The sequence below is a fragment of the Herpailurus yagouaroundi genome, unplaced genomic scaffold (genome assembly GCF_014898765.1).
Source record: "Herpailurus yagouaroundi ecotype Mexico unplaced genomic scaffold, PumYag 163, whole genome shotgun sequence".
Taxonomy (NCBI): domain Eukaryota; kingdom Metazoa; phylum Chordata; class Mammalia; order Carnivora; family Felidae; genus Herpailurus; species Herpailurus yagouaroundi.
Window position 1 is genome coordinate 49,115,775 of NW_024412404.1, and position 9,984 is coordinate 49,125,758.

The 9,984-nt window shown below is 43.4% G+C and overlaps 1 long non-coding RNA gene across 1 annotated transcript; it reads left to right on the forward strand.

Annotated features, from left to right (window-relative positions):
* Positions 1-5,423: 5,423 nt before the first annotated feature.
* On the forward strand, positions 5,424-9,984 carry LOC121037551 (uncharacterized). Its single transcript, XR_005793827.1, has 3 exons — positions 5,424-5,622; positions 6,919-7,197; positions 9,623-9,984. It is a non-coding gene; the product is annotated as an uncharacterized LOC121037551 (long non-coding RNA).

The window sequence follows — 9,984 nt, forward strand, 5'->3', positions numbered from 1 at the left end:
AGATGGAGACACAGAATCCAAAGCAGACTCCAGGCTCTGAGCTGTCAACACAGAGCCCAACACAGGGCTTGAACCCACAAACTGTGAGATCATGACCTGAGCCAAAGTTGGCCGCTTAACCAACTGAGCCACCCAGGCGCCCCTGCTTATTTTCATTACTCTTTCCTCATTACCTAGATCAGTGCCTGTCAGGGCAAATAGTAGGTGCTCATTATATATTTTCTAAATGAATCAATGACATCTGATAGACCTTTACAAAGGGCTGTTTTGCACTATGCTAAAAGTCCAGTTGTCAGCATAAAGACTTTCCTCAGTACTTAGACTCAGATAATGAGAAAGATTACAACTTGTCTCTTACCCCAAGATATCTCTTAAGCTGCTATGGTGAAGCTGTCCATTCTCAGTGGGTTGTTTTGTGAAAGGATGCTTTACCCTAAACCTTTGCTGACTCAGCAGATCTGTTTTTTTCTAAATCCTCGGCTCAAACACTTTTTAGTTCAGAAATAATATAGACATTGACTGCTTTCTCCAGTCCTCTCCTGAGAAGAGCATCAGGATAACCAAGGGTGTGAGGACCTCATGCTGCACAGGAGGCCAGGGCTGGGGGCAGTGGAGAAAACATTTGTGAAAAACTGGTAATCTGGCTGGTGACACTGATTCAGTTACAGTCCCTATTATAAGCAAACTGGGTGTTTGTGTAATAAACTCTATTCAGAAACCAAACAAGCTGTCATTATAAGTCCCAGTGGGAAGAGGACTTATAAACAGGTGTCATCTTATTTGATATCACAAATAACACTTAGAGCACCACCTATGTACTAAGCAAAGATTATGTCATTGAATTCCCAACAACATTGTATGAGAGAGCTTGTCATGAAAAATAGTTTGTATCTGAGAGAACAGGTACAAGGAGATAAAATAGTTTTCCTAAACCTCATAGTTAGAGGAGTTCAAATCCCAGCTATGTCCCCAGAGCCCACTGCACTCTTGACCTTTACCCTATGTTGCCTCCTTGTAACAGAGAAAATAACAGAGTTTAAGGTCAGACATGAATTGCATCCTGGGGCAGTCTCTGTTTAACTAGATGACTTTGAAGAAATCATTCAACTGCTCTGAAGCTTAATGTTCTCATCTATAAAATGGGCTTTAGAATCTGTCCCAACAGCGCATGTGAGGAGTAACGAGAATGTGTGTTTTGGTGGCTGGCACATAGGAGGTACTCCACAAAAGTGTGCCCCCTTCATCCTCCTATGATTCAGCCTTCTCTGAAGGGAACATCTTTCTTAATCTCCTGTGTGGTACTTGGGGGGAACCCCAAGGCTTGCCCTTATTTTGTGCTGCTTAGAGATTTTTGATCCAAGAGTTCATGTAAATCTTGAAGTTAGTTGGCAGTTTGTTAAGGCAGAAAACTGAGTTTGACCTTTTGTTAATTTTTGCCCTTATATTCTCTAGAACATGGGTTTAGTGCTGGCATCCAATGAGCGCTTGGTAATGACTACTGATGCCTCTTTTGGTTAATAAGAAAATTAAATAAAAATTTTGGATATAAAGGGGTGCCTGGGTGGCTCAGTCAGTTAAGCATCTGACTTCAGCTTGGGTCGTGATCTCATGGTTCGTGGGTTTGATTGAGCCCTGCGTTGGGCTCTGTGCTGACAGCTCAGAACCTGGAGCCTGCTTCAGATTCTGTGTCTCTGTCTCTCTGTGCTCCTCCCCAACTTGCTCTCTCTCTCATTCTGTCTCTCAAAAAAAAAAAAAAGAAAGAAAAAAAAGAAAGAATTTTGAATATAGAGAAATGTACGACCACCTGATTCTGGTATCTCTGGAGGGCATTTTCTGTCTATGCTGGGCTCTGTGCCAGACTTCAGTCTAAGTGGGGCTTGTGATCAACAGTAAGGGCCACTTACTGTCACCAACAGTAAGGACCACCAACTGTCATCAGCAGTAAGGATCCACTGTCACCAAGTTGGATTCTTATGATACATGTTAGTCTTTGCAGTCAACTTGAGGAGTTTCACTGATTCTCCTAGAACCAACAGCTTTATCAGTAGGGATACTGCATACTGTTAATAGTGAACAACAGGTACTGGGCTCACTGTGGTAGAAATTTTATAGATATTGCCTTTTTAAATGCATACCCCAATCCTAAGATGCAGGCAGTATTATTATAGTGGAGGGAACCAAAGTAAGGGAGGGTGAATAACTGGCCTAAAGTCACATAGCTAGAAAGGAGCAGAGCTAGATTTGAAATATGTCTCTCCTACAGTTTTTACTTTTGTTTTTATTTATTTGATTGTTTTATGGGCTCTGCTGGTATTGGGCTCTTGTAGCACTCCCTTTTCCATTCTTCTATAACTTCCCAACCCCCTCCCCTCCTGGTGGGTGACACCTTCAATCCTGGAGGTGAAAGCAGGAGCTTGTAGAGCTGGAGATGTCCATTCATGTCTTTGCTGAGAACCATTGTGTCAGCTCCTAACTGACACTATGGTAAATATTTATTTATTTGCTTATTTTCTTTCTCTCCTTACTAGAACGTAAGCTCCAAGAAATGTTTATTTTGTTAAGTGCCATATCCCATTGTATAGAGCAATTCCTGCCACATAGTAGGTGCTCCATAAATATCCCTTAAAAGAATCCACTGTTGATTTCATAGTTTAATTATCAGAGGAGCCATCTTGCTTCCAAGCTGTTTGGAAGCACCTCACACCTCCCTGCTCTCTCCCTAAAAATATACATCATCCCTACGTTTTATCTTCATGAGATTGTGCTTAACTGGTGAGATCACATATGTGAAATCATTAAGCACTTTACATGTGTGACTATCATACAAGCAGGGTCCTTAAATGTTTCAGTCTCTGCAGAATTGTAATCTGAGAACCTGGTCCAAAACGTAGAATATTCTAATAGGAATCTCAAATTTTTACTTACGTCCCCTGAAGAGCATTAAATTTGATCCAATTCATCATCTATAACAATGTTTCTGAAAAGCAGTTCTCTCCTTAATTCTTTCCTACCTGCTGTTGCTCTGGCGTCCCTGAAGTTTTTCTTGATTCCCAGTTCATTTAGCTTTTCTCCCGTCCTCCCTCACCACCGCAGGCCGCTGGTATGTGGACTGAGCCTAGTTGTCTCCGTCTTCTGATCTCTCCTCCAGCTTCTCCAGCATGCTATCGCTTACAAGCTGTGTAACCATAGGCAGGTAGTAGACTGTTTATGTCCCAGCTTCTTCATATCCAATGTGGAAATTTAATCCTGTGAGCAAAGTGCTATGAGGATTAATGAGCTCATACTCATCCAGTGCTTAGAACAGTGCCTGGTACACAGTAAGCACTCAATCTTAGCTGCTATTGTTATTAGCAGTAGTAGTCAAGAGTAGTAATAGTATCATCTGTCCTTGATTTACACTGCTAAGTGTCTGAGAATCAATGGACTAAAGTGGAAACTCTAGACACAGGCAAGGGAAGGTATAAATCTTAGCAAGGTCAAATACCTATGTCTCTTTTTGTTTCATCTACGTATGGGAGAGTGTTGTATAGGGAGAGGTGGGGAGAGGTGGAAACTTCATTATAAAATCCTGCACCTGTCAAACAGACACCAAGTATTATTAAGCATTTAGGTGTTAGAAAAATTCTCTTTGTCCTGCAGCTCATGGTACATATTTTCAGTTTTGTCTATTCTTTAAAATTATTCCTCTTTTTTTTTTTTGGACCATCCATCTTCAAATATTTTAAATCTTCATCTAACACCCTCTTGAGACTCCCTGTTTGTACTGTCTGACCTTCTGTTTTGATTTTCTTCTTTCATTTTTATAGCTTTCCATCCGACCACAGTATTAAGTCTCCCAGCGACTTCTGAAGGTCTCTTCTTGGCAATTTTCTTGCCATGTGATACCAAAAACGTCCCAAAAGGCCTCTGTGGCACTGGAGAGAGAGACAGGATGAGGCCAAGCCGGTCTGTTTTCTTTTCACCTGTGTTCCATGTTCCAGCAATGACAGGGCACAGGACAAACCATGCAGAGTTAATTTCCTGAGTTGGGGCAGCCGGCAATGCCTAGTGCTGTCCGACCACATCTGCGAAACCCACCAGAGAAATGGTGTGATTGCTATGCGCATGAGGGAGGCAGAGCTAGGAGACCCAATTTGGTCTGAGCCCAGGGTGGAGACTAGATGAATCTTAATTTGGATAATTGAGTCTGTCTGGGTTCTGTTTCCAATATATAAATTAGAAGCAATTTAATGGAATTTAGCATTTCAGGTTTAAAAGATATAGTCAGAAGAGGGGCTAGGATTTTTGCCTTATGAACCTTGAATATCCTATTTCTCTAATTACAGGATTTCTTTTTCCAATCATATTTTGCTCATAACTCAAATTCCGTCTTGCTTTAGAAGGAGTCATGATTTAAGAAAACCCAAAGTTACAAATAAGATAAAAGCAGAAAGTGTTGATTTGCTTCTTCATTTGATTCTAAATTTTATTCTAACTTTTTAAAGCTGCAAACTCTCCTGGGTGCCTTACAGATCTGTTTCAGAGCATTAAGTCCCTGTTCAAGTCTTACAGGAATTAGGGTGGTGTGAAGGAAAGGACAGGGAAACTGAAATCTGAGGCGGTAGGAGCCACTGCCAATAGAAGCTCAAGGTGAAATGAAGATGAAAATGTGCCTGAATTTTAACTTGACACAAAAGGGAAACACAGGGAGCTCTGGGGGGGGGGGGGAGAGGGGAGGAGGGAATTTAACACATATCCTTGTTAATCTTGCATGGAGAAGTACAGCCTTTAAGGCTCCTCCTGCTAATCTGATGAACTTTCAGAGAAGCTCACAGTTTCTTGAGGTCTGGGGGCAGGTGGAGGGGAGAAAGAGAGAGATAGATCTTGGTGAAGTGCCCCAAGGATGCCCAACGAGATCTGTTTCCCGAGTCCTAAGCATGATGGGTAAGACCGTCATGCCCTTTCTTGACACCTTCCTAGGTATTTCCTGAACGTTTTACTGCATTGCTCTGCCCAAGAGGCAATAGAGTGAGGTGGTTAAGAACCTAAGTTCTGCAGCCCATCAACAGGGATTTGAGTCTTGCAGACATGGATGACAGTTTGTATTACTTTGGTCAAGTCATTTAAAATCTCAGATCAGTAAGATGGAGGTATTAAATACCTCACATTACTCTTAGGAAAATTCCGTTCTTCTTATGAAGCACTTAGCATAGGGCTTGGTATTGGATAAGTGCTGCCATTTTTTGATGATAGTAATGTTGACTATTAATATTAATTTCCCCTGGAAAATGAGGATTTCTCGTTGACAAGCAGAAGTTTCGATGGTTATGTCTAAGTTGGGCCTTGGTTTGCAATCCCATTGACCTCAGGTGGTGTTCATGCATCGAATGGAAATCTGAGCTGCAAAACCCCAATTCCCCTGCCTGTACCCACCTTTTGCAGGAGGAGGATCTCTGTCAAGATAATGGTGCTTACACTGCCACCACGGAATGAGAAGCAGGTGACTCACTACTGATCATCTGCTGCTCACTCACTTCCACTGCAGAGGAACTGTGCTCCCCACAAATAGTTGGCTCCCAGCACAGAGCAGTGGGGCCTGGTTGGAGAGTGAGCTCATTGGGAGCCGAGTCAGAGCTGAACTTGGTAAGCCCTGCCCAGCAGAAGCCAGTCTCCATGCCCCTACTGAAGACTCCCTGTATATTCCCTCTTCTGCTTGTGTATCTACTAGAGTCAGACATACTGGACCACAAGTCCACTTACTAGCTCAATGAAAGCCATGAGTTCATCTGTGAAATGGACGTAATAATGGTATTTATCTTAATGACTTGTAGTGAAAGTCCAATAAGATCTTGGCACAGTGTAAAAAATTCAGTTAATAGTAGTAATTCTGGTGTTGGTCATTTGGCTTGGAGTTCCCCTCCCCTGTCTTCTCTTCTCATCTTCAGTGTCTGGCTGCATCCTCCCCAGATGACACTGGTCACAGTGAACACCCCTCCCTTCATTTCACTCCATTTCTTCAGGCCTCAGCATTTGTGGACCTTGTTGCAAAAGCGCTCTTGTCTATGGGTTTTATTATATCAAACATTAACTTACTAAAAGTTATGTTATGAAAATATTCATTAAGTAACGAATTCACTCACTTGCTCAAAAATAGGCATTGAATATTGGCTTTTTATGCACCCTTCTAGATGTTGATGGTCTGGCGATAAACAAGTAAAACCTTGCCTTCATGGAGCTCACATTCTAGGGAATGAGACAGACACAGACATAAAAATGTCTACAAAAACAGGTATACAATTTAAAGAATGAGACAGACCATTTGGTACCTACCTCTCAAGGGAAGACACAGAACATTTTCTCCTAGAAGCATCTTATGTGTCCCTTCTCAGTCACATCCTTTTCCATTTCCCTTGATGCCAAAGGAAGGCATCATCTTGGCTAGTAGCTTGTGCCCCTCTAGTTTTTCCACCTATGTAATGAACACTAAATATTATTCTATTTGTTTTTTTTTTTTACATTTCAATTCCATGTAAATATGTGTATCACCTGCATTTTTTTGTGCCTTACTTCTTCCACTCTATGGTATATTTTGGGGTTTATATTCATTGATACCTAGAGTTATAGTTCACTCAGATGTCATTGCTGGGTAGTATCACTTTCCCACACGTTAGATGTACATTCTACTACTGATATATATTTGGGTTATTTCACTTAAAATAATTATTAGCATGCTTCATTGACCATTCTTGAAACTGGCTCCAGGTTCCCAATTGCAAGAGTTATTGCAAAAGGGAAATTTCTGGATCATTGTCATCTACTTGATACATTTCTAGAGGATGGGGTCTCTTCTCTTGGGTGCTTATTATTGCCTCCCACAGAGTGCATGGTCAAAGAAATATTGAATTTCTTGAGTTTTTTGGTTGAATTTGGCCTTTACAGGAAGAAGTGAAGTGCAAGATAAATCATCCATAGATTTCATTTCCTGAATAAGAAGGAAGCTTTCAGAAGAAGGGAATATGAATGACGCAGGTCTTTAAAATAGGTGGAAGAAACACAAATCGGTGTGTCGGAGAGAACGTCGGACTGCAAACTTAAGGCCAGAACCACGCGTTCTCATCAGTGACGGCAAGAATGAGGGGAGATGATGTTCGCCTCAAGTGCGAGTTGGGGATTGAAGGGAAGGTGCATAGAGTGCTAGTCCACGTCACTCATCATATAGTAAGTGCTGTGTCCAGTCTTGTCCTTGGCTTTCTAGCTTGGCCACTGTGAGGCATCTGGCTCATCTCCCTGTATCTCAGTTTCTTTATCTGTGAAATGCCATCCACGAAAATAATTCAAGTAGCCAGGCGCCGAAGTTTAAAGGAGGTTCCCTGGTATCTCAAAGTCACTATCATTGGTAGGAAGTTGTGGGATTCAGCAAACCAGCAAAAGGAAAACATGTCTTTTTTGCTGACATGTCAGCATAGGCTCCAAGGCCAAATCGGGAGCAGGATTACATTCTGCATCCACTGATTCCTTACTGTTGGGCTATTCAAAAAATTCTTCATGTTTCTCTGGTCAAGAACAGTGGGGCCAAGTATCCCTTTACATCCTGGTGCTCAGATGGAAAGCTTCAGAGTCCCTCCTGCCCTGGGTACTGGACTGGGGTTTCTGGCACCAGAAGCGGCAGCAGACTGCAGGCTTCAGGCAGCTCGGAGGCAAGTTAAGCCATCCGCGAAGCCAGGCAATAAGGAAGGGATTACAGGGATTGATGGAGTGTGCAGAGAAGGCCTCTGGCAGAACAAAGTGGAATCTAGAGGATTCGCCAGGCCGTGCAGAGCATTTCGCATTCGTGATCCAGGTCAAATGGCAGGGCTGCCAAGGTTTGCTGTTGCTATGGCTGTGCCAGCACAGAGGAAATAAACCTGGCTGGCTGGCCGCCTGCACCCACTAGAGTCCCCCACCTTGAGGTGCGCTGTTGAAGAGTTCTGAAGTCCCCATTGCCCTTGCAGAGAGGCCAGCAAATCATTTCCTCCCAGAAATGGGATTTCCTCAGGGGAATTGTGTCCCTGGTGTTCCACGGTAGGTGACGTGCACTGACCAGGCGTAAAAAAGCTGCAAGTTGGCTTAGAGGGATTTCTCCCACTTTGGAGCTCAGAGGATGGATCCGAAAAGTCCTTCTTGGACTCAGAGTACCTTAGGAGCTTCACAGATGGGGTATCTTGGCTTCACAGATGCTCTTTAGGCACTTGCTCCGTTTGGAATAAGCAACAGAACAGGTTGGCTTTCAAAGGGTAGCCAAGGCCTGGTTGAAAGGCTCTCCAGATGGTGACAGGGTAGCCAGCAGCAATCCCAGCATGAAGCTCTGGTGGCTTAAGTGGCTTGAATGTGCCAGATCACAGGGCCCCAAGAACCCCAACCTTCTGTTGCCTCTGCTCTCTGGAAAGTATGATGGGTTCTCCCTTTAGAATGGAGGAGCTTATTCTCCAGAGCCTTCTGAGGCTACTATAGAATGGAGCAATACTTCCTTCATCAGATGGGCCAACAAGATTTATAGATGGTTAATAGGAAAAACCATCTTCAATGAAAGAGGAAGTACTCCTGTTCAGCTCCAAGACCCTTGGCCTTTGGGTTTGCTCTATGAGGCATCTCTTTTACCCCTAGGACTCAGCACAGCAGGACTCGACTCACTCAGCCTCAACTGTCCTTCCTTAACCTCTCCCACACTGTGGCCATCAGGGAGGACCTCAACACTCCAACTCTCACACCTTTTCCAGGAAGTGGCCCCCATGTTGCCTGAGGCCTCTTCTACAGGAGCAGTTAATGCACATTTGGCATCCTTCACCACACATGTCTGACTCTGGGGTCAAGGGAACATGGGGGTAGGTGGACCATGATCTTAGGGGTTAAAGAGAGTGGTGACAATTCTGGTTCTTCTGCTTCCTAACCATGTGTCTTGGGCAAGTTACTCAAAGATAAAATAGAAAAAGACTCATGAGCTTCAAGGTTGTTGTGGGGATTCAATGAGATTTTCTAGAGGGAGGAGGGAAGAGAAAGAAGAGACAGAGAACGAGCTAAGCATAGTACCTAAGTGCCTAGATGGTAGTAAGTGTTTGATAAGAGGGAACCATTATTATTCTGATAGGAAATGCTCTTATGCACCATGCAAAATTTTCAATGGTTGTAAATATTTTCACGAGGACTCTAGATTAAGAACTGTGATCACAGATTATCAGATCCAATAACCACTTATTTTAGATTAGGAAAGTGAGGCTGAGCCCCAAGAGAAGTGACTTTTCCGCAGTCACTTAGTTACTTAGGAGCAAAGCCAGAGCTGGGACCTGGGACTCTTGACTCCAGTGCTCTCTCCCTGGCTATTGCCTTGGAAGGTGCCAAGCAGGCCTCACAGTGTCACCTACCATCTGCTAAATGACGGTGGTTGGCAAAAGATTCTCCTTACACTGCAGGGAACAAAAAATTGCTCAATTCATTTCCTTGTAGACAGTGAAAATCTCATTCAGAAGAAAAATGGGAGTGTGTGAATAATCAATCTGATGCCACCCTGATGTACCTAACAACCCTCACAGAGGATGGCCTCAGTGTAATAAGCTTTCTGTGCCTTTGGGCTCCATTTGTGCTGGACATCTTCTGTTTGTCTCTCCAGATCTGCTCTCCACTGTCTTCACCCTGTTCACTGTCCCTGGAGACTGACTTGTGTGGACCACACCAACAGGCACCCTTGCACTTTGTCTGATGGTTTAGTGCAGCCAATCAGGACCTCCAAAGGGAATCAAAGAGAGGAAGGGAAGTGACGGTAAGGAATTACTTCCCTTCTCATCTTTCTGTAGGGCCTCCATCTAGCTCTGTTACCCAACGCAAGGTCACTGCTCCTCACATGGTGACCAGTTCTAGATGACTTTTTCCTTCAGGATTCACACAACTCTTCCTCCCTCATCTCTTTGGGTTTAGGGGTGATGACCCTCTTTCCTTATTAACCTTAGGGTGTTGCACCGTGCTTTGTGTTTT